This window comes from Lolium rigidum, chromosome 4, assembly GCF_022539505.1.
Source record: "Lolium rigidum isolate FL_2022 chromosome 4, APGP_CSIRO_Lrig_0.1, whole genome shotgun sequence".
Lineage (NCBI taxonomy): Eukaryota > Viridiplantae > Streptophyta > Magnoliopsida > Poales > Poaceae > Lolium > Lolium rigidum.
Window position 1 is genome coordinate 216,046,123 of NC_061511.1, and position 25,813 is coordinate 216,071,935.

The following is a 25,813-nucleotide window of genomic DNA, read 5'->3' on the forward strand; positions in this document are numbered from 1 at the left end:
CCATATTAATGGCATGTTGGCAAATAGAGGGAGAAATACCCTTCAAGTCATCAAGAGTGTAGCCAATAGCTCCTCGGTGTTTCTTCAATATTTCCAATAACCTTTCTTCCTCAAACTCTGAAAGCTTAGAACTAATAATAACAGGATATATTTTCTTATCATCAATATGAGCATACTTAAGATTATCGAGCAATGGTTTTAAATCAAAAACAGGATCTTCCTTTGGTGGTGGCGTTGTACCTAGATCTTCAACCGGTAAATCATGTTTAAGAATAGGTTGACGAAGGAAAATTTCATCAAGCTCATTCCTTTCTTCCCTAAAGACTTCACTCTCACTATTCTCCAAATGTTGCTGCAAAGGATTATTAGGAGCAAGAGCAATAGATGCACATTGTTCAACTCTAAAATCATTATTAGGCAAATCAGCTTTATAAGGAGTTTTGGCAAATTTAGAGAAATTAAACTCATAAGATTCACCAAGCAAATTTAGTCACAATTTTCTCTTTCTTGCAATCTATAACAGCTCCACAAGTATTTAGAAAAGGTCTACCAAAAATGATAGGACAAGACTTACTAGCAAGCAGAACCAAGTACCAAAAAGTCAGCAGGATATTTAATCTTACCACATAGAACTTCCACATCTCGAACAATACCAATAGGAGAGATAGTTTCTCTATTAGCTAGCCGAATAACCACATCAATATCTTCAAGTTCACAAGAACCAATTTCATGCATGATCTCCGTGTAAAGCTCATAAGGAATAGCACTAATACTTGCACCAATATCGCATAAACCATAATAACAATGATCACCAATTCTAACGAAGAGCATAGGAACACCTGGTTTTCCTAGACTTATTAGGATGTGAAACAATATTAGAAGCATCTTCACGAGAAAATAATATGACCATCTTCTACATTTTCAGTCACAAGATCTTTAACTATTGCAATAGCAGGTTCAACCTTTATTTGCTCTTCAGGTTCTATAGGTTTCTTTGCACTTTTATTAACCGCACTATTTATAACAGAATACTCCTTCATTTTAGCAGGAAAAGGAGTTTTTTCAATATAAGCTTCAGGAAGAATATGATCAACAGTTTTAATTTCAACACATTTACCTATAGGTGAATCAGTTTTATCTTTGTAAGGTTCATGATACTTATTAAAATTCTTCCTAGGCAATTCAAAATGAGAGGCAAAAGCTTTATAGAAATTTGCAACAACTTGAGAGTCAAGACCATAAGTAGCACTCATATTACGAAATTTATCAGTATCCATAAAAGTTTCAATGCATTCATAATCATAATTTATACCTGACTCTCTATCTTTGTCGTTCTCCCATCCTTCAGTATTCTCCCGAATCCGATCAAGAAGGTCCCATTTAAACTCTTCTTTGTTGCGTGTGAATGATCCAGAACAAGTAGTATCCAAGCAAGGTTTTATCTTGAAAAGAGAGTCTTGCATAGAAATTATCAATGATAATATTACCAGGAAGCTCATGAATGGGGCATTTGAGCATTAAGGACTTCAATCTCCCCCATGCTTGGGCAATACTCTCTCCATCATGAGGCCAGAAATTATATATGCGGTTTCGGTCCTTATGAATTTCACTTGGAGGATAGAATTTAGAATAAAATAGAGGCACAATATCCTTCCAATCAAGAGAATTCCCATTCTTCGAGCAATTTATACCAATGCGCCGCTTTACCAGACAGCGACATAGAGAATAGTTTCTTCCTAACTTCATCCATAGAAATACCTGCACACTTGAATAACCCGCATAATTCATGTAAATACAGTAAATGATCTCCAGGATGGACAGTTCCATCCCCTTCATAGCGGTTATCCACAACACGTTCAATAATTTTCATAGGTATTTTATATGGAACCTCTTTCTCACCTGGCGCCTCATCCACTACCTTTGCAGTAGTAGTAGATTTTCCAAATAGGAATTCAAGAGAAGATCTCTCCATAATGAATTATGGCAGAGCAGAGTAAATAAAAACAGCACGTACGAGTAAAAGTTTCCCTTACCAATTCCACTTACCAATAGCGCTTCACTCCCAGGCAACGGCGCCGTGAAAATAGTCTTGATGACCCACAAGTATAGGGGGTGTATCGTAGTACTTTCGATAAATAAGAGTGTCGAACCCAACGAGGAGCAGAAGGTGTTGACAAGCAGTTTCGATGAAGGATTCACTGTAAATGCTACTCAACATTAAATATTACTCAACATAGTTCACTACTAACATTTAGACTTCACCCATGTCCTCAAGAACTAAACGAACTACTCACAAGACATCATATGGAACATGATCAGAGGTGATATGATGATGAATTACAATCTGAACATAAACCTTGATTCAACGGTTTCACTCAATAGCATCAATAACAAGGAGTAATCAACACCGGGAGAGTTTCCCCTATGAAATAATCAAGATTCAACCCTAGATGTTACAGCGGAGACGAGGTGCAGCGGTGGAGATGACGGTGTCGGTGGTGGAGATGATGATGATGATGATCCCAATGAAGTCCAGCTCGATGACGGTGACGATGGCGACGATTTCCTCCTCAGGGAGGGAATTTCCCCCGGCAGATTTCAGCCTGCCGGAGAGCTCTCTTCTCTCTGGTGTTTTCCGCCCCGTAGAGGCGGCCGTGTCTATTCGCGATCCCTCTCTGGAGCTTAGGTTTTCGGGACCAAGAAGTACGCGAAGGAGAGGTGGCCGAAGGGGGATGTGGGCACCCTCCCCACAAGGCGGCGCGGCCAGGCCAGGGCCCGCGCCGGCCTATGGGGGGGGGCCATGGCGGCCCTCCTTGGTCCCTCCTTTTGGCTGGCTTCGTCTTCAGGAAAAATAAGATCTTCGGTGTAATTTCCGTCAATTGTTGATCTTCCGAAATATTGCATTCTGACGGTGCTTTTTCCAGCAGAATCCTGACTCCGGTGAGCGATTCTCCAATAATCATAAAATATGCAAAATAGATGAAATAACATAAGTATCATCTCTAAATATGAAATATATCAATGAATAACAGTAAGTTATGATATAAAATAGTGATGCAAAATGGACGTATCAACGGTAGAGCCTCTCATCCACACGGATGGGGATTTTAAAGGATTTCCCAACCTACGGCAGTGTTCTCCCAACACCCCGCCAGGCCCTATCAAGTCCGTTGGCGTACAGGAGGGAAAAGATACAGCTGGCTTCCCTAGAGCCATTATAGATCTTATGGTCAACGCGATATGTACGGCGCTAGAATCACTGGATGGCATTGGTAATTACTCCTAGGTTAATAAAACCCATGCAATGGAACCTCCACCATATCAACACAACCATGGTTCCATTGCCAGCCACATAGTCACATTCATAATTGGAAAAGTAACATTTCATTTGCAATGCAGGAATGGTAAGTATATAGCTTTGTAGTAAATTGATAGAAAATACTCAAGTTGATATGAGCAAGGGTGAACTTGCCTGTGGACTGCGAGATAATGCAGTTCAATGCAGTGGATGGAACCTGGACCTCGGGTTCTGTAAAGAAGCATCATTGTCCAGTAAGGACAATGTTATAAAAATCCAAATAATGCAGTCATGAATGTATTATTTTATGTTGAGTCCCTTACCCCATTTATTTATTAAAATTTAGGGTTGAATTAGGGTTTGTGCCTTTGGCAGTAATTTGCATTTGCTTTTAATTGTAAAAACACTTTCATTTCATAAAGAAAGAATTGTTCATAGTAATACAACTTTACTTTTGTGAAAATTATTTATTTCAAAATAATTTGAAATAATAGAGGTTTCTCTATATTTTTAGAATAAGAAGAATAGGGTATTTTCCTTTGGAAAATATCTTTCTTCAAAAGAAATGACTTGGAATAATAGAATTTCATTTTGAAATATTTGAAAACAAATATTTAAACTCATTTGAGATTTTTCCTTGATTTTTAAATACAAGGAGATAATAATTTAAAATTCCAAGTTTTAATTTTAAATTCAGAAAGTTCCAAAATTTGAATTTGTTTTCTGAATTCTATTTCTTATTTTATTCATGTTAATAATAATTTATGATTCATAAATCTTATTTTTCTAGGTTTTTAGAGGTTCAAATAATTTGTTTAGAATTTTGTAAAATTCAGAGTTATTTAAAATGGTGAAATTACCAAAATAACCCTAGCCCAACTAAATTACAATACTGGGCCCGTTTGGGTCGGCCCATTTGGTCGAGCCAAACCCCCCCTTTTGGTGGAGACCGACCCCCTCGGCCCACCCACTTATCTCTCTCGCTCTCTCTCGTGACCTAACCCTAACCCGCAGGCGATTGCGAGGCGATGGCGTCGCCGCCATGGCCGCCGCCTCGCTCCGGTCATCTCCGAGCTCCCCTGACGCTGCCATCGGCACCATCTGAACCGCCGTGCGGAGATCTATCGATCTACCCGCACGGTTTCGCCGATCTCTTCCTCCTCTGTCAGATCGCCACCCTTCTGGATCTCGCGGAGAATCGCCTCCGACGATTGGTGATCACTGGTGAGCCGTGAACCTCGCCATCGATGCTAGCGCTGCTCTGGGACCGACCTGGCGTGGGTGCTATGCTAGCAGCGCCGGTGCCATCGTTCCCCTGGTGCTATGCTGTGCGTGTGCTCGTCGGCGTAACGCCGGCGCCTTCCCTGGACTTGCAGCTGCTACGGCCGCGCGGGCACTGCCTCGCCATGCCGTGGCTTCTGCTTCCAGGCGCTGGTAAGCTCTCCGGCTACTCCTCCTTCTCAACACCATGTCTGTGCGCCCCCATGCTTCTGTGCTTCTTCCTCCTCCGTCGCTCAAGCTTCCTGATGATCCCATGATCATACATGACCTTGTTGTTGTTGCCTACGCATCCTATGCCTCTCCTCTGCACGCCCTGGCCAATCCACCAAGTTCTGGTTACTGGCCAAGTGTATACTGCTTGCAGTTCATGGCCATTGTTGCTCTCTTACTGCTTCTATCATGCCATGCCTTGCTATGCCATGCTGTACATGATTATGGTGCTGCTTATGCTTACTAGCATCCTATCCTTGCTTGTCTAGGTGTATAGCTATGCCTGTGCTTGTTGGTGATGCTTACAGTCATGCTGTGCTGTGTCCTTGACACCTGTGCTGCTAGTAATGTGCTCAATACCATGCACATGATCCAATTGATCCCTGGGATCATCAGATATGCATGGTTGCTGTGTATAGATTGCTTGGCTATGTTCTAGCCTTGGGCTAGACACTCCAGACTTGCTGGTTACCAATTGTTACCCTGTAATGCTATCTGAGAATTTAATTCTCATTTGGTATAACTTGTGCTGCTATTGTTGCCTCACAGTGATACTATTATCCTATTCAAGCATGATTTGCTATATATCCATGCTTGAATGAAATACTTATGTATGAACTGCTTATGCAGTGTGAATCAAATGACTTACTTAGCATGATTTGATTTTTCATGATTAATTAATAAGTAAATGGAATCTGAATCCATTACTGGATAGTGATGATTTATTGTTTGGTCAGTAGCCTTGGCATTCAGATAGGTATTACTGAATCATATGCTTCAGCAATCCTCCTGTGCATGTCATGCTGTTACCAGGTTTTCATTTCTGTCAGTTATCCTTGATGAACCATATTTGGTTATGATTCAATGCCTAAGCTGTTGCCTTAAATGAATTCCAAGAGCATCTTGGAATACAAATTCTTGACTGGAACTCGTGTGGTGATGATGTCAACTGCCTGTATGGCTTTGCTTGCATGATTTGATGATTTGTGACCTCAGTACTTATCTACTGCATCTGGTTGCATCATACAATTGACTAGATCTATTGGCTACTCATCTTTGCTTGCATATTTGGGGATCATATTTACTATGAATGCCAATATGCTTGCCTGTGAAGAAATCTGGGTTTTCCTAATGGTTACTTGCTTAAGATCTCACTGGATAGTTCTTAGTAGCTGCTATTCCTAGTAATCTATCTACTGGTGCTATCTGTGCATGTACTCTAGCTTATGTGCACAAGATCTGTATCTGGATGATTTTAGTTTTAGTGGGTTCCTGTTCTGCCAGTGATCTTTGGTGAAAACCAAGTGATGATGACCCCTTGAGCATCTGCTCAAGCCCATGACATATGTCATGCATGAATAATGGATTGGATCCACTGGATCCACTCCGGGAACTAGGTATACCTTGTTCCGGCTCCTAGAAAGAAATGTTTTGTTGATGCGGACTTCGGATGGTCTCCTCCTTAAGTCACCATGATTTCCGGTGATTGATTGGTTCTGTGATGGTTTGTGATGTTCTTGAGCAAGAACAGTGAAGAACACTGGATGTTCTTGGTTGTTGCTTGCTGAATGATGCTCTGGTCGACTGTGCATCCTTTCTAGGGTTTCTATCCTATTTATTACTGATGTGGTTCTCCTCTGGCCTTGACACCTTACCCTGGCCTGTCTAGTGACTCATCTATGTGTGTTGTGTTGTTGCTGCACAACACCTACATGTGCTGTGGTGAAACTTGAGCCCTGGTGTGCTCAGTTTTGGTCTGCTGCTGCTCTTATCCTTGTACTGTCCAAGTCTTTGGACAAACACAAGTGTCAATGACACTTGGTTACTGTCCAAACTGAATATATGTGATTCACTAACCCTCTGGCTAGTATTGTTGCTTTATTTTTCAGGTTTTGAAGAAGAATATGGCCATGGAAGCATTTCTTACAAGTTCTTAGTCTAGGATCTTAGTTTAGGATCGAATGTTGTACTCTTCTTTTTATTTCTATTTAATACTCCCCCCGTCCCAAAATATAAGGCGTCTAAGGATTAGTCAAAAGTCAACGTTTTTTAAGTTTGACCAAGTTTATACACAAAAATATGAACATTTACAATACTGAACCAACATCAATAGATTCACCAGCAAGTATATTTTCTTAATATGTCCATTTGATATTGTAGATGTAAATATATTTTCCTAAATATTTGGTCAAAGTTTGTATTGTTTGACTTTTGACCAATCCTTAGACGCCTTATATTTTGGGACGGAGGGAGTATTCATTAAATTCTTGTAATAAGAATATTGTAAAGACCATGTATGTGTGTTTATATATCAATAAAGCTCAATGTTTCTCTATGAGCTTATGTGTTGTATTTAAATTTCAATTTGAAATTCCATAGTCATTTGAATTAATGAGTTATTTTTAAATTATGAATTCAATTTCCATATTTACTTTTATTCATTGCTTATTCTTAAGTTTGTAATTATATATTACTTGTCAAATGAAATTGAAATCCAAAATCAACAAGATACAAAAGAAGTCATGTCAAAATTCACACCTCGACTTGCCAAACCCTAATAGCAATTCGAGATAGAACTTCGATCCCTCTTAGGTTTAGTTGCAATAAGGCGCGAAAATTTCCCCCATTTTGCGATGAAATGCACATCCCATTTCTAAATCTACCCTTCGTTGATCCTATGTTCTGAGTTATTACAGATACCCAGTATTAACATACCATGGTGCGGTCTAACGGAAGGACCATGAAGTCTATAACACAACAAGTAATCGAAGCTCAGGAACCTAACGTGCAACGCAAAGACAAGCCCATATAAAAATAGTCGAACATGTAACCAACTAGGAGTCCTAAGATCTAGCCGATCCTTATTAAGGATCAGGAGGGATCGGCAGGAAGGAGGATTCCACAACACACGATCTAGATCACACCATAGCGATCACAACAACCTTGTAACCCTAATAATCATCAAACAAGAGCAGACAAGCAGCATGTAGGGTTTTCCCTCCGGGGGCCTGAACCTGGGTAAATCGCTCCCGTGTGTCGTATTGTTTGCACGTCCGTGGGAATTTTGTGCGATTGAGTTATGGCTTCTGCGGCTCCGACCTTCAAGATATACGACTCGGTGATCCTGGAGGAATCGATCTGCTTCCGATCCTTCACCTTCTGCCACACTCGCCAACCCAACGCTTGACCTTTAGTTCCTTCCACGAGGGAATTGATCTGGCGCTTGGGGACCTAAGGTTCCGCGTCAACTCGTCCGGCACCTTCCGCCTTCCGGATCCGATCTGTTCGGTTGCGGCAGCATAGATCACTCTGCCGGTCCCTCCAGCGAGCTTGCGCCCAACTTGATTCCTCTCTACAGCGTTGACTGCGACGCTTACCATAAAACGTGCCCTGTCGATCGTTTGCGAGACCACGGCGACAAGTATGATAGGTACGAGAGTCGTCAGACTTTGGGGGGGGGGGGGGGGGCGGTGGCCCCCTCTGACTTGGACCTAGCTCCGCTAATGTTATTTCCCCATTGGTATATAAATAAGAAATTCTCAATGAACTAATTCAATTACTCAATAGGTGCAAAAAAAATAGACATCTAAATTCTAAAATTACAAGCACATCTCAATTAGTACCTCAAAGTAAGTGATTGGAGGGCTTGAGTGTCGGTCGTTGGGCCGAGCAGCCACGGTAGGCGCACGGCGTTGAATTGTAACTTAGGGGTTGAGGAGGAGTGCTGAAGGGCGAGGATAAACGAGCCAACGGTTTAGGGATCAGACGAGGTTACCATGGATGAGCACGGAGACGGGGGCGGTGTGACGGCACGCGGTTTCACCTTTACTATGATTCACCCTTGGCTACACCCCACACACGTAGAAATACATGATGGAACTCGGGTATTCCGGAACCCGTTTCACTGTGAGGGTCAGAAAATATGTATTTTCGGATCTCCAAAAATTTCAAATAATTTTTTTGCATGTAGAAGATACACGTATGTATGTGCGTGCCATTTTTTATACCCAAATTTAAAAGTACGTAATTTGGAAATAATGATAAATTTTAGATGAATAGTATGAAGGAAACTCGCGCACATTAATTTATGTAACTCAAGGGTTTGGGCAACTATATATGTAAATTACTGCTAGGATAAATTTATTTGGGTTCCGCAGTACCCAGGTTCCACAAAATCTCTTTTATACACAGGGTGCCATGCATTGTATTTGTAACCATGACGCCGCTAGGTAGGGCTTCGTGCTAAAGGGCCACCCTGTTTGTATCCTTTAAAAACGACGATAGATAGATAGATAATTTGGCGCCAACACGGCTGAGTTCATCCAAACATAATTTACAAACATAAAAAAGAACCACAAAACAAGCTAGTTGAGTCCTAGGCGGCGGTAGCAGACGTCGTAGTCGTCGCCGTCCTCGTCGGAGCTGCCGTCGTCCTTGGGGACCAGCGCCCGGCTACTGCATCCTTGGCCGGGATCCCCACGTCGATGCGGCAGTGAGTCCTATAGCTCGACGAGGATGCCGAGGCGGTGCGCGCCCTCAGCCGCCTCCTTCTTGTCCTTGGACCGCGCCCACGCCAGCGCGAAGTCGTCGGACAACGGCGAGACGTCATTGAACGACGCTAGGAGCGCCACCCTCTTCCCTGGGAACTCCGGGTCATCCGCGGCGGCGTAGCGGAGCTAGCCAGCACGGTACTCCTCAAGCGGAGTCCACCCCGACTCCTCCGCCTTCGTCTTATTCCGCCGGGAGGAATCTCTACCGCCATCCTCGAGCTTCGGACGGCGTGCTCCCGCCGCCTCTCGGATGTGGAGGCCGCCGTCGCCGCCCTCACGCTTTGTCCGGCGTGATCCTGCCGACGGATCTTCTCAGATGTAGAGGTCGTCGCCACCCTGTGGGATCCTTGGCGTGGCCGCGGAGGAGGCCCTGAAGCCCGACGACGAGGACGAGGTGGCCATCCTCTGCGGCGTCCAACTCCTCGGGGTCGTTGGGAACTCGAGCGGCGGCCCGTTCCCATAGGCGATGTGCTCGAGCACCACCGCGACGGTACGCACGGGGGCGCCCCTCCAGATCCGATGGGCCGCCGCGTTGTTGTTCACGGGCGGCAGCCCGTTTCCATAGGCGATGTGCTCGAGCACCGCTGCGAGGGTACGACCGAGGTGCCCCACCAGATCCGACAGGCCGTCGCGTTGCTGTTCGCGGGTGGCGGCCCGTTCCCCTCGTAGCGGCTGCGCTCGACGAGGCGCCCCTGCCTGAAGAAGCTGTCCCACGTCGGGGCGTTCTGCAGGTCCCAGTGCGGCTTCACGCGCTGCTCCGGCGCGAGCTCGCTGTAGAAGTGCTGGTGCATCGCTTGCGCGCGCGTTCCCTGAAAGTTCAGAGATGGTAAACCGGCCTAGAGGGGGGGGGGGTGAATAGGTTTCTACAGATTTTAATTCTTTCTTTGCAATATTAGGTTTTGCGGAATATAAAGGTGAGCCTAATGCAAACTAGGTGAGGCAACCTAGATGATGATACAAGTAACTAAAGCACGAAGGCTCTCACAAGCAAATATAGCACAAGTAAAGAGATCGGTTAGGAATAACCGATGCACGCGGAGACGAAGGTTTATTCCCGCGTTACCTTCCTTTGCAAGAAGGTACGTCACATTTGGAGAGGTGGGGGTCCCACGAAGGATTCCCCTACGCCATGAAGGCTCACCTTCTTCTCCGGAGCCTATCCCACGAAGGAATAGCTCACTTACTTGTGGTAGACTTTGAGGTAGCATCCAAACCTTCACAATCTTGTCAGGAGCAAATCCACAGCCCGGATGCTTCCGGACTTCTTTTGCCCACCTAGGGTTTCCAAGGAACCCTATAGAGCAGGTATCTCGATGAATACAAGGGGGAACAAGATTTGGCTCGGTGGAACTATAGATCAAGACCTCCTCCATCTTTTCCCTGGAGGGATTCGAGTTTGGGTGGAGGAGGAGGGAGATCTGAGGCTTTTGGTATTTCTATCAATGGAGTAAGTGAGAGAGTGCTCAAGAACAGTTGTAGTGTAGTGCCTAAGTGTTCTGAGCTAGGTGAAGGGGTATATATATGTCTTCTTGAAATCCAGCCGATGTGACTTGTCCAGCTCAGCAAACAGTCGAGGGAGCCGGTCTGCCGGGCCTGGGGCCGGGCCATCCGGCGCAGGGGCCGGTGCCGCCGGACCATCTGGCCGGAACCGGATCGTGCGCCGAGCCGGAACCGGGCGGCTTCTGGACTTACAGAACATGTGCTCCGGATGTCACCGATGCAGGAGCCGATCAGCGCCGAGTGGTCCGGTGCTGGAGCCGGTGCCACTGGGCCACGGGCCGGACCGTTTGGCAGGAACCGGACCGTGCGCCGGGACAGAACCGGGCCATCTTCTGGACTGACAGAACATGTGCTCCGGATGTCACCTATGCCAGGGCCGGTCGGCGCCGGGCCAGCCGGTGCCACGGCCGGCGCCGCCGGGCCACATGCCGGCCAGAGGCTGAAATGATGTTCCTTATTTTTGTCGAAGTGGGGGGGGGGGGGTCTCCCTTTACCTTCTTGTTCCATTGATACACCATTATGCCTTTTAGACTAATACCTGAGAATAATCTTATAGGCATGTATTAGTCCGATTACTCTAGCAACTGTGTCATTGTTACCGAAATAATAGATAAGGGTAAAATACCCTTACATTCCCGCGTGGCTCCAGCGGGATCGTGATGCCTCCCGCGCTCAGCCGCCACCCTGAGGGCGCGCGCATGTCCGGTGGGGCCATGTACCCCACCCGTAGAGCGCGCGAGCCTCCTCCTCGTGCAAGGTGCAGCGGCCGAAGCCGTTCGCTGCGGCGCCGTCTCCTTCGTAGCGTTCGGCCATGGCTGCGGCGGCTGGTGGGTGGACGACTCAAGGGTTTTTTTGTCGGCGAGATCTGAACTGTGCGCGGCATGAGGGGAAAGGGGGGTAGATATACGGGCGGGCAGGCGCGCCGATGGGCCGGTGGTATCGCATTAACGCCCTCGCATGCCATTGATGCGACGAGACGCCTTCTCGTCTACCGCTACTGATGGAAAAGCTGCGGCGCGGGAGACGAGGCTTTGACGCCGCGATGTGCCACTGCCACGCGGTTCCTGCCGAAGATGCCCGTTCTGCCGACGCCCCCACTTGCCCTCCTTTAGGTTAGGAATAGGCTCGGAGCGCCGGTAGCAAAATCAGCTAATGCCGATCCAAAAATAACTTTAGGAAAGTCGACTAGAAGGAAAATAAGCGCCGACGGCCCAGTTCGAGGGACTTTGAAGATGCCGACTGAAGATGCTCTAAATTGTAGAAAACGACCAAATTCGTTCATTTTCACCATATGGTGGCCCTGTGGCTGTTTCTATCCCTGCTCCGTAGCTAGGTTAGACTAGATCTTGGACACGCTCCTCCCGTGATTCGCTCGACGGCGCAAAGTGTGTGGTCTGCTCGAGCAACGCACGCATGCATGTGGGTTTCGCCGGAAACACGCCGGCCATCAAATACGGAGGATCCCCCTCGCCATGGCCGGTCTGAATTTTTGATCGGCGGGCACAGTTTCCCAAGATCGAGATACAGTTAATATGGTTGGAGGCTAGCTAGGCTTGACCCGTGACCGTCGGGATTCTGTGCCTGCGAACGAACATGGGGGTATCTACGGAGGAGATTCCGTCAGTATATATATGGTCCCGATCACGTACTGAAGAAAATGATACCCGCACAGTGCCGCTGCACGTCCTTCTCCAAACGGCGCACTGCACCTAGCTCGGCTCGTGATCTCTTGCAGCCATGATCGTTGTCGTGCGACCTAAGAGCTGCACAGGATCGCAAGGACGGGGACGACGGAGCCCGGTAACTACCAACGGTCTCGTGGCGGGGCCCATGGGAGCTTGTCGCCATTATCCGCTGCAACGTGGTGGGGCCGGCTGCTCGATCTTTCCCTCTGGGTGGCCCCACGCCCACGGCGACATGGCGTGGCACCTCGTATCGTATCGTATCGTACGGCCAAGCTTGGGCAGGGCCCGCCGTATCAGCCCAGGAAATGCCACCGATTCTGCCTTGTTTTCTTCTTCCCCTGCATCATCATCGTCTCAACGACTGCTCCCCCCTCTTCTCGCCACATGCATGCATGCTAAATATGGCCCCACGGACACGCTTCCAAACTAAATTCTTGTACTGGTAGTAGTTTCAAGTTACAAAAAAGATCCATGAATATATACATACATATTCGCAAAAAAAAGAATATATACATACACGATTTGTATACTTGTGCAAAGTTTCAGTAAACAATGGACCGTCTTTGCAAGTTGTCGGGCCAGTCGAAATTTAGCGTAAGTCGACAAATCCTTTCCAAAACGTCTGGAGGCAAAAAGCACCACATATTCTGCTAAGTGTGCTCAATCTTTCTCGCGTTTGTTTAGTGGGAGTGACGCTCCTGTCGATAACGAGACGTCTGTAATAGCTTCGTCAATATCTCGAGATCCGCCGGCTTAGTTTCTCGGACTAAGTATTTCAGAGGCGCACATAGAAGTAGGTTGTGCGTGCGTGCATTCATAGGGATGTGTGAGGGTATATACGTACTTTTGTGAGTGTCTACATGTATATAATTTGTTATTTAAGAAAAATGAATAAAAAGAGGATATGAATGGGGATATTCACTTTGGCTCATAGGAGCATTTGCTCCCATTGTGTGAATCTACATTTCGAAGTGTCAAAAAATTCTAAACTAAAAATTTTCATGTACATCTACACATTTTATGTTCGTACACAAGTTTTCAAACAAAATTATAAAAATTTGTGGCTCCAGTAAAAAAGACAAATTTTGATGCTATAACACGACTACATACAAGACATTTTTTTATCTTTTTTGTACACGCCACATAAAATGTTGTTTCTCCATGAAAACTTGTGCACTAACATAAAATGTCACGATGTACAACAAAAAATTTATGTCAGAATTTTTTGACATTTTTAAAATTGTTTTTTAATTATTTTGTATAATAGGAGCAAATGCTCCTATGAGCCAAAACGCCACCTCCATATGAATGTGCTTCAAGATCCTGCCGAATGTGCCGTCCATCCATTTAACACGGAACACTCCCCGGCCAGTCCACGGTAGTGTTTTTTTCCATACGACACCGACGTTACTGTTGGCACTCGAACTCTCCAAGCTCGATGGGTACGTACATACGTGTTGCGAGGAATTAAAACTATCCGACGAAGAAAAGGATCAGTTCCTTTCCTATGGGGGTGCAAGAAACGGATCAGTTGACTCATGCATACTGCTCCCCGGATACGGCCGTGGCCGTCCAAGCATGTACACGACGAGAAACCTATGTACGTACGCGCGACTCGGATTACATTCTTGACCGTCACTTTCAGCCTGAACCTCCACTCTATCCTGAGACAGCTGCCTTACGTTGTGCGGCTCCATGTTTAGGCTGCTGGTTGAACCGACCTTGTGCCCAAGTTTTGTAGCCTTGCAATAGCTAGCCCGTCGTCAGCGCACGGCGGACCGACCACGGTTGGTCTGCTGGAATTTGGAAGTGGCCAGGCAAACACACGCCGTGGAAACGATCGGATCTTTTGTGTTGCTTTGAACGGAAGAAAGAATCTGCTGATCTCGCGTCGGTCAATTGGCCGGCTCCATTCCGACGGTCGCCGTGTTCCCCGGCCGGTCGACGCCTCCTAGCTTTTGCGCTTTTGCCCATGCATGCCAACCGAATGGCCCGTCTCCGTCCGGGCTCCAGCCAAAACTAAACCGTCCGTGCCATGCACCGATGCGCGGTCGTCCAAGTAAAAGCACACCGACCGAGCCAGAGAGTTTGGCAGCTCCCATGCCTTTTGGGCCACTATAGGATTATAGGTGGAGCATCTATAGTTGGCTGGCCTCCATGTTTTGGCCCGCACACCTTTTAAAATCGTGTTTGGTTGCTCGCATGGTGGTAAGAAGATGGTATAAGCTCAAAATGATTTTGTTTTTCGTTGGCTAACAAACGTATGTGGTCCAAAAACTCCTGCATGAGTTGAAATCTTGTTGGTCAACCTTTTATTTGTCACTTGGTCATCTAGTTTACCGGACTATAAAGGAGCCCTTTTACGCAGTGGCGGAGCCTGAACAACAACCATGTGTTGTCAACTTGATGTTGTGTAGTCAAATACATGTATTTGTATAATTTTTTAGCAATTTTTTATACACGTTTAGCTTGTTTTGTCAAAAAACTGTGTAGTCATTTAACTACACAGCTTAGGTGTGGCTCCGCCACTGCTTTTTTACGTGGCTACCGGAGTATAAAGGAGCCCTTTTAGTTTCAACACACTTGTGAGAGGGAGGGAAGTGGGAAGTCCTGTAGCCGGGTAATCTAAGTAGCTAGTATCATACGAGAGTGGTATTAGTTGAGGTGGTCGGAAAATGGTGGTAATCCACGGCAACGTTCTCCCTACGATCAGCGGCAACCTCGTGGATGCCTGACAAGGTATCAACTTGTCAATGCCTATGGATTGTAGGCTAGGGTTTAGTTGGAAGTAGAGGGCAAGTAGATCTCGAAGGTTTCAGCCGGAAAGTACTCGACGATTACGAAAACTAGGGTTTGTAAACAATGATTCGATGATCTCTTCGTCCCTCGACTCCCCCTTTATATAGGAGGCGGAGCCGAGGGATTCGTGTTGTACAAGTTACAGAGTCCGGGACGGTTTCTAACTCATCCCGCCAGATTATAAATAACACTTCCTATTACAACTCAACTTTCCTTAATATATCTTGAGCTCCCGAATCTTCTTATTCTTCGGGTAGTGGGCCTTCGAAAACCCCGGGTACTATCTTCGGCAGCCCATTTGGGATGCCTATGTCGTAGCCCCCGAGATTTTGCTTGAATCGTAGAGTCGGGGAAAATCTCCACCGTTTATTTTTATTCGACAGCTTCAACTTTTCTATATTTCTTCACATAAAATTCTATATTGTACAGGGATAATGGTAGTTGGGGCTAGTTCATCTGACGGATCAGGTACTAGTTAACTGCTCTCGTGGCAATCCGCAAAAACCTATTTCAAGATCACGTCCCTGGACATGATCTCGGGATACTTGTGTAAACTTCGACAGGCGCCGCTTAAGATCTTACCATTCTGTCGAGTCCCAGTAAAATTTATCGGGTACCTAACGCGTCCGTTAGGATTTTTCTTCGTATCTGTTGATACGGATAAAAGTAGCAGAGCGCAGTCTTCGGCGATGCCACGCCCAGCAGAACGGATCGGGGGTCTTACCTTCGCAAATTTGCGGCATTCGTAAATTGATCGCAACTTTGGCGTTCTGAGAATATATTGTCGAGTGCTTTTCCGGCTGTTGGAATGACACATTTTATCAAGTCAAAGATGACTTATATTGCTCTCCCGATGGGAGTATATGTAGAGTTAGTTATAACTCGAAATATACTCTTTTGCTCTTTTATCTTTCTTTTTTCTCTGTCTTTCTTTCTTTTTATAATTTCATCGGGCACGCGAACAGCGTTTCCGATGGGAGTAGCCCCCGAGGCTACAGCCAAGGACTTGTACTTGGGTGTAGGCTCCACGCCTTATGCCGACATATTTCCTTTTCTCTCCCGGAGTTTTATAATTTCTCGGGTGCGCGAACAGCGCTCCCGATGGGAGTAGCCCCCGAGGCTATGAACAAATATTCATATTTGGTCATAGGCTCATGCCACTTCTATTTTTTCTTTCTAGATCTTTTTCTTTGTTCCAAAGTAGCCCCCGAGCATTTGATCAAAAACTTGTATTTGATCAAAGGCTCCATCGTTATTTTTCCGTGTCGCCTTTTATGAAGCTATTGAGTCGAATTTTTCCCTCTGTCAAGATGACGTTGTTGCTGACGATAGCCACGATTGCCTATCAAAAATTTGCGACAAGCCTTTTCTCGCCGCCATGCGGGCCCAACTAATCCACTATCTTGACACGTCGTGCAAGTGGGGGACACACGTCCTCCGCTTTTTCTGGCGCCCGCACCGTAACTTCCGCGACGTTGAATTACTTTTTTACCCTTGACGCCACGTGGCTATCATCTGTCACACATTTTCCTTATCCAACGGTTCTTCGTTTCACCGCACCCCTATATAAATTCATCTTCTTCCTCCTTGGACACTTCCGCCCGCGCCGTCTTCCTGCGAATTTCTCCTTGCAATCCACAACTTCCTGAGCTCCTCACCTCCAAACCGCGAATCCTGCGCCATTGTTGATGCCACCTCGCCGATCGACCAGGCACAGTACGCCGGAATCCTCCATGGCCGCCGCGGATCTTGGAACGGCGGAGTGGGAAAGGTCGAAGATTTCCGCTCAGGACATCAACATGCTGAAGAAGCTGGGGATCAGCAAGAAACCCCAGGCATTGCGCTTCCCCCACGAAGAAAGCTACCCAACCCCTCCAATGGGGTACCAGGTAAGTTTTGTCGACCATCTCATCCGCGGACTTTCCGCCCCCATTCATCCTTTTCTCCGTGGACTTCTTTTTGTCTATGGTTTGCAACTTCACCACCTCACGCCGAATTCAATCCTTCACATCTCCATTTTCATCACTTCCGTGCGAGGCCTTCCTTGGCGTCCAGCCTTAACCGGGCGCTTTGGAAGCGCATTTTTTCTCGCCGCCGCAATGGCTCGCCCAATGTCGCCTATAATATAGGCGGCGTTGTGATTTCGTTCGTCCCACCGTCGACTACTTCGACGTCAAGCTTCCCGACTCAGTTCAAGGATGGCGCAAGAAGTGGTTGTACATTCAGGAGGAAAACCATGGATGTGCGCAGGACAACATCCCTCCTTTTGATGGTGCCGAGAAAATCTTTCGCCGCCGCTCCCGGGACGCGGAGGCCACCGAAGAAGAAATGGCGTCGACGTAAAACTTGATGGCTCGTATCCACGAGTTGCAAAATACTCGCGGCAAAGAGTTGTCGGGTATCCAAATTACCGCATATTTTCTTAGGATTAGAGTGCAGCCGCTTCGTGCTCGCAAAAATCCTCTATGGAGATATGTCGGCAACGAGGATGTAGATCGGCTGTCGGTGGATTTGGAGGTCAAAGACTTGGAAAAGCTTGTCCGAAAAATCTCATCTCTCAGCAAAAAGGATCCTGTCCCTGCATCTTGTCGTGTAAAGCCATTCAGCGCCGCCAATCCACTTCCCCAGGTAATCTCTGTCTATTATCTTGTTGTTGCTGTGCTACTTTTTTGTAACTTCTTTCCCGATGTCTCTCCCTATTTTATTTTGCGCGAATCATCCTGACCTTGTCGCGCTTCCTCCTCTTCCTGAGGGTGGAGAAGTCGAAGAAAGGGCCATTGTCACGGATGACAATCAAGAAGCTCCATCCTTTGTGAACGAACCCGTGGATTCACGAAAATCTGCGGGTAACTCCGAAGGTACTTCATCGGCGCAATCTCCTCCTCCCGCTGTCTCCCCGAAAGCCAAAAGGAAGATGAATGATGTCGAAGATTCCGGCACTTCTAAAGCCGAAGAAGTTGACCCTTCTCATCAGAAGGCAACTTATGATCCTTATCTTGAATCCCTCGTCAGCTCGTAAGTCATTTTTATTTCTCCTTATTTCTGTACTCGAAATGTTTGTCTTGTCTTGCTTTTTATGCTGTCTTCTTTTAATTATAGCGATGACGAGGAAGAAATACCAACTGTTGACGTGCCTCGTACGAGCACGTCACATACTTTACTTGCTTCGGACACGCTAGTTGAAGGAGAAGAATCTTCGCCTCCTCAACAAAACGTCGTCACCACTACTCCGCCATCAAGCCCCCTTGCTCCTTCACCAAAAAGGACGAAGGTTGAAACGATCATTGAGCCTACCCCTCAATTGGGTAGCTCTTCCACTTTGCTCTTGGATGATGTAAGTTTTTGAATTTTCTTGCCAATATCTATATTTCCTCTATTTTGCTTTTTCACGCCTTCACTCTTTTTTCATACCGATGTTTCTCTTTCTTTGTTCTTTTTTGACAGCCCATGATCAAAGAGCTTATCCGCATCGGATCCCAATTCATTGGGTACCGTGAATATGCCAGCAGAACTGAAGGTAATAATTTTTTACTTCTTGCTCTTGTCGTTTGTCGCCATTTTTGACCTTTCCTCTTTTTTTTTATTTCGACAGAGAAAGTTGCAGAGGCCAACAAACGTGCCGACGCACTTGCTCAAAAACTGGAGCAAAGTGAAGCGGCCCGCAAGAAAGCCGAACTTGTTGCTAGCGAAGCCAAAGCAGAGGCTGATGAAGCCAAAGCAAAAGCTGCTCGTGTCGAGGATCTGCAGAAAAGATTTGAGGATGCTGAAACTGCTTTAAACGAGCACAAAACTGCACAGGCTGATCGTGAGCAAGGGATCCTCAAGCGCCTGAAATCACAAAGTCGACGCACTCAAAGTAATATTATTGATCCCTTCTATTTTTATGCGACCCGCTGTTTCTTGTTTTTGACCAACGTTTTGTTTCCTGTGGCAGACCAAACAAACCAAGAGTTTGACCTGGAAAATCCCGACAATGATCCTCTCCTTGACGCACTTTCTTATCTGGAGCTTCATGGATCCGAAATTCGTGAAGGCGTGGCGAATGCTAGTGCGGGACTGTCGGCGCTGTTCCCCTACTTCTTCCCGAAGAAAGAGGAGCCCCCGACTTTCCTTGCCCTTGCCAAGAGTTTCAATTCATCAGAGGACCTTGGACTGAAGATGCGCCAGGAAAACATGAAGATTGCTGTCGAAAGTACCGTTGCCCCGGTCGCCGACAGCCCAACAAACCGTTGATTGGATGAAGGTTGGCGACACCGATCGATAGAGCAGTCAAGATGGAGGTCGTTGATTAAGGCAGCCAAGCCCAACACGAAGAAAATCCCGGCCTATCTTGGGATCAAACCAGCCTTCGACTCCTAGCTCATCAAGGCCGGAGGTCTAGTTGCATGCCTCTTTGTTTTTTCGTTCTCTCGCTTCTTTTGCCCTTGTCGCCAATTTAGCCGTGGCGACAATTATCCCGGTAGTCCTTTAGGAGAAACTTCTTTTGTAATGCCTATGTAAATATTTCTAGAAATTAATGAAATTCCTCCGGCACTATCATTGATTCTCGGCGCTTTCTTTTCCAGCTAATATTTGACAACTATTCGACCAATCCTTGCTCTGCCGATGCTTCTCCCGCTTCTTCCTTCTCGAAGAAAATGCCAATCGCTGATAACCCTCTTGAAGGTTCTTCAAGCAAACATTCGTCAGAAGATTTGCAAGAACTTCGACAACAACTTCAATCCATGAAGAAACAAACTCTTGCGATGATGGAGAAAACTCGACAAGCGTCCGAGAGAGAGGAAATTGCTCTTCAACAGGCAAAAGAAGCCATCGCTGCGAAAGATGCTGCTGTTGCTGAAGCTGCTGAAGCTTCTTCCCGCGAGAATTATATGCTTCAGTTAATGACTGATGCCAGTTTGGACATGACAGGTCTATTTTCCGCTCGTAACCATATTGGATATCGTTCTTCACCATTCGTTCCGTGATTTTTTGTTTGATGTATCGAGCTCGTTTCCGGATGCCGCTACCGAAGACCAACGTGTGGAAGCTCGAACCACCGTTTTGCCGAGACTGGCTGCACAACATGGGTCTAATTTTTGGGTTACTCCTGAGCGCACCCGCCAAATCGTCAGATTTCAAGATCGCGCGGCTCAGGTCTGCGATTTCCTTGACTTTTGTGCGAAGACCATGTCTATGGTTTATAGCTCCATGTTTCCTCAGAACGTTCAACCACAAACTCTTCCCGAGTTAATGGGGAAATTTAAGGATGCCCACAAGATCCATGATTTTGTCAGAGCTCAACTGGTAGCTGGCGCCAGATTTGCCCTTATCATGCTTCGTGATCTGCCACTCAAAGCTTGATCTGACTCAGGTTGTTGCGAAAGTTCATGAGAAGGTAAGGCGCCGAAGAGTTGGTGTCGACCGAATTAACACGAAGGTTTCTCCTATAGCCGAAGAAATGATTGAAGACCTTCTTCGGATGGATGCCGACTTTTTTGCGTATGGTCATTATGCTGATTTTCTTGGCGCCGCTCCCGAAGAAAACAGAATTACCCTTGATGACATATTGAATCATGACTAATTATTTTCCTTTGGTAGATAACTCTTCTTTGTAACCCATGATTGTGATTATATTGTGAAGCAATCATCATATTTCTATATTTGTCTAGCCCCCGAGTGTTTCGGTGGCTATTTACTGTATTTGTGTATTGCGAGGTTTTGAACCAAGGCATTTATTCAATATGTAGTTTTGGCGAATATCAGCCCCCGAGCTTCTTTGTTGAGTACTATTTTGTATTTTTATTGACTCACGAGGTATTTTAATACCAAGGCAAGGCTTTTCTTTTTTCGAGGAACTATATTGAAATTCGTCGGGTCGGAGACTTTGAGCATGTCGATAAAGAAAAGTTATATTGACACTATCTTTATTATATTGCAGCACCGCGAGCCCGCCTCATTAAAAACCTTTCCCGCCCCACTCGGTGCCCCGAAAAGGAAAAGAGTGCGTCCGAAAACTCGCGGGTGTTTCAAGTACATTGAAGTTTTACAAGGACTATATTTCAGCTCTAGGCGTAGAACCGCCCGAGTTGCGCCACGTTCCAGGGGTTTTGCTCCTCCACCCCCGTCTTCTTGTCCTTTATCCCGTATGCTCCTCCTCCGATTACTTCCGTGACAATGTAAGGGCCTAGCCATGGTGACTCGAGTTTTTCATGACTTTTTTGCGTGAGCCGAAGAACTAGGTCTCCCACCTGGAAGGATCTTGGCCGCAAGCGTCGACTGTGGTAATTTTTCAAGTCCTGTTGGTACTTGGTTACCCGAGACAGTACTTCGTCTCTAGCTTCGTCAAGTGCATCGACATCATCTTCTAGCGCTTTTCTCGACGCCTCGTCATCATATTCCACGACTCGTGGAGAGTTATGCTCTATCTCGATTGGTAGTACTGCTTCTCGCTCCATGAACCAAGAAGAACGGAGTTTCTTGCGTTGCCGTGTTTGGTGTTGTTCGTATGCTCCATAATACACCGGGCAGCTCCTCTCGGCCGTGTGTGTCGAGCTTTCTCCAGGGGTGCTAATAAGCGTTTCTTAATGCCGTTGCGTATGATTCCATTAGCTTTCTCGACTTGGCCGTTGGTCCGCGGTGCGCAATCGACGCAAAGTGTAACTTGATGCCCACTTCTTCGCAATAATCTTTGAACTCGTGGGATGTGAAGTTGCCGCCATTGTCTCGTGACGATGCTGTGGGGCACTCCAAATCTGAAGACGAGGCCTTTTATGAATTTTATCGCGGATGCTCCGTCCGGTGAATTTATCGGCTTCGCTTCTATCCACTTTGTATAAATTTGTCGACGCCTACTAGCATGTACTCCTTTCCTCCCGGCCAAGATTTGTGTAACTTGCCCACCATATCAAGTCCCCATTGGGCAAAGGGCCACGACAATGGTATTGGTGTAAGTTCTCGCCGCCGGAGAGTGAGGTTTTGCGGCAAACCTTTGACACGCGTCGCAAGTTCTTACTATTTCCTTGGCGTCCTCGATTGCCGTCAACCAATAGAATCCTCGCCCGAAAAACCTTGGCTGCAATAGCTCGACTACTTGCGTGGTGGCCACATATTCCTTCGTGTACATCCTTCGAATTATTCTTCCTTCTTCGGGTGTGACACACCTTTGCAGGACGCCCGAAATACTTCGCTTGTACAATTCTCCTTTGATCACCGTGAAAGCTTTGGAGCGTCGAATTACTCGCCTTGCCTCAACCGGATCATCGGGTATTTCTTTCCCGAGGATGTATGATATGTACGTCTCGCATCCATGGTATCTCGTATCACCATGACCAGGTCCTGATCTTCTTCTTCTTCCTCTGTGCTCTTCCTTGAGTAGCCCCCGAGGGTTTCTTCTCCTTCTTTTTCTGATTTTGTCGATTTTGTAGATCTCTCCGTTATCTCTTCCCAAAATACACTCGGCGGAATCGGCAAGGCATTGCGACCCGATGTTTGCAAGAACATCGGCTTCGTCGTTGCTCAATCTGCTAATATGATTTACTTCGCATCCATCGAACAACTTCTCGAGCTCGTTGTACACCTCCTTGTATGCCATCATGCTACCATTGACTGCGTCACATTGGTTCATAACTTGCTGAGCCACCAATTGTGAGTCGCCAAAGATTTTTAGTCGAGTTGCACCGCAAGCTTTCGCCATCTTCATCCCGTGTATGAGAGCTTCATATTCTGCTTCATTATTGGATGCGTTAGGGAACGTCATCCGAAGGACATATTTCAACTTGTCGCCTTCAGTGATATAAGTACTACTCCCGCGCCAGCCTCCTTCTAGTCTCTTGGACCCATCAAAGTTCATGGTCCAGGTTCTCGACAAGTCTGGTGGTCCTGTATTTTGCAGCTCCATCCACTCTGCGATGAAGTCCGGTAGAACTTGCGACTTGATTGCTTTTCTTTTTTCATACGTGATGTCCCGAGGGGAAAGTTCTATTCCCCAAAGGGAGACACGACACGTAGCTTCTGGATTGTTTAGTATATTTGACAAGGGAGCTTCATTGACCACTATGATCGGGTGTGCCGAAAAATAGTGGCGCAATTTTCGTGGCCGTTGTGAACACTCCATATGCTAGCTTTTGGTACTGAGGGTACCTTTGTTTTGAGGGCGATAAAACTTCGCTGATGAAGTATACTGGCCTCTGCACTCCGTGGAGTTTTCCTTCTTCTTCTCTTTCGACAACTAGGACTTTGCTTACTACCTGGGGTGTGGCCGCAATATACAGTAACAAAGGCTCCTTCTCTTTTGGCGCCACCAAGATGGGGGGTGTCGAGATTTTGCGTTTGAGGTCCTCAAAAGCTCTGTCCGCTTCTTCGTTCCACTGGAATTTATCTCCTTGTTTTATGAGGGCGTAAAATGGTAGCGCTTTTTCCCCTAGTCTGGCGATGAATCTGCTCAAGGCTGCGACTCGCCCCGCTAATCGCTCGTATTTCTTTCAACTTTGTTGGCTTCCTCATTGTTACGATAGCTTGTATTTTATCGGGATTTGCTTCAATCCCTCTTGCTGAAACTAGAAACCCCGTAGTTCTCCCCGCCGGGACGCCGAAAGAACACTTCGTCGGGTTCAGCTTTGAGGCGTAACTTGTCAAGGTTGTCGAAGGTTTCCTTGAGATCCTCGATCAGCGTTGCCCCTTTTTTTGATGTTATGACGACATCATCGATGTATACTTGCACGTTTTTTTCCAATCTGTGTCGCCAAACACTTCTGCATCATCCTCTGATATGTTGCTCCCGCATTTTTCAGACCAAAGGGCATTGTTCTGTAGCAAAACACGCCGTATGGTGTAATAAACGCGGTCTTTACTTCATCTTCTTCTTTCAATCTGATCCGGTTATAACCGTAGTATGCGTCCAGAAGGAAAGACGTTCGCATCCAGCCGTGGAGTCGATAATTTGATCGATCCTTGGGAGGGGAAAGTGATCCTTTGGACAATGTTTATTGAGACACGTAAAGTCGACGCACATGCGAAGGACCTGTCGTGTGTTTCTTCGGCACCATCACCGGGTTAGCTACCCATGTGGCTTCGTAGAATATCTCTTTGATAAAACTAGCATCCTTAAGTCGATTTATTTCTCGATAACATAGCTTTGCGGTTTGGTTCCGAAAAACGCCGCAAGGGTTGTTTGATTGGTCTCGCGAGAGGATCTAAGTTGAGGTGGTGCTCGGCAAGTTCCCCGGGTACTCCCGGCATGTCACCTGGACACCATGCGAAGATTTTCCAGGGCTCACGGAGGAACTTGACGAGCGCGCTTTCCTATGCGATATCCATATTTGTTGCAATGGACGTCGTCTTTTTCGTGTCCGTTCGGTGAATCTGCACCTCCTTAGAATTTTTCTCGGTATTGAAAGTTGATTCTTTATTTGGCCTTCCAACGTCTGGCAGCACGTCGTAATCAGTCATGCTTTTTGACGCCAAATACTCAGCTTGCATCCCGAAAGTTTCTGATAGCCGATGAAAATCCTTGTCGCACTTATCGGCTAAGGCGAAGCTTCTTTTGACTGTGATTGGTCCCTTTGGTCCAGGCAATCTCCACAACAGGTATGTATAGTGTGGTACCGCCATAAATCTAGCATATGCTGGTCGTCCCAACAAAGCGTGGTATTGCGACGGAAAATCCACGACTTCAAATTCCAGCCTCTCGATTCTATAATTTTCTCGGGTTCCAAACTGAACGTCGAGATTGATTTTCCCCAATGGATAACTTGGTTTCTCTGGTGTGATGCCATGGAACCTTGTGTCTGTTGGCTTCAAGTTTGCTAAGGATATGTTCATCTTCCTCAATGTATCTGCATACATAAGGTTTAGGCTGCTGCCGCCGTCTATGAACACTCGAGAGACATCAAATCCCGCGATAACCGCCGGCGTAATAAGTGCCGACCGCCCCGGTCGAGGAACTTGTCGCGGATGATCCGCTATGGTGAAGCCAATATCTTGTCCCGACCAATTAAGATACTCAACCGTTGGTGGAGGCATTTTTTCTCGCCATAAACACCTGTCGTGAGATTACTTTCCGAGCTCTATTGGACGGCCTTCCCTTCCGAATCATCGACACCGCTCCGTTGGAGTTAGGATCAACATAAGGTGGTGGTGGAGGTGCCGCCGCTATTCCGAGCCGATGCCGATTGTCGTCCGTAATCGCGGAGGAGGCGGCAAGTGAATCTCGCTCCCGGGTTCTCGAGGATTTCTCCGTGTTGCCCGCGCATTAGCGTGCTCCGCATACCTTAGCATTGCCCGAAAATTTCGACAGCCTTTCCGTAGGTGCCCCGACCGTCTTTTACCGTTGCCGTCGAGGAAAAAGTGCATTTGACACGGCCCATTCATCATCTCTTCGTGGGACACGAAAGGCCTTGGGAACCTAGGCCCGTTATTTTGCCCGTTGTTGCGAGAATCATCCCCGTTATCACCTCGCCGTTCACCGCTTCTCCGATAATCATCTCTCGTTGTTTCCTCCCGTGTTTGCC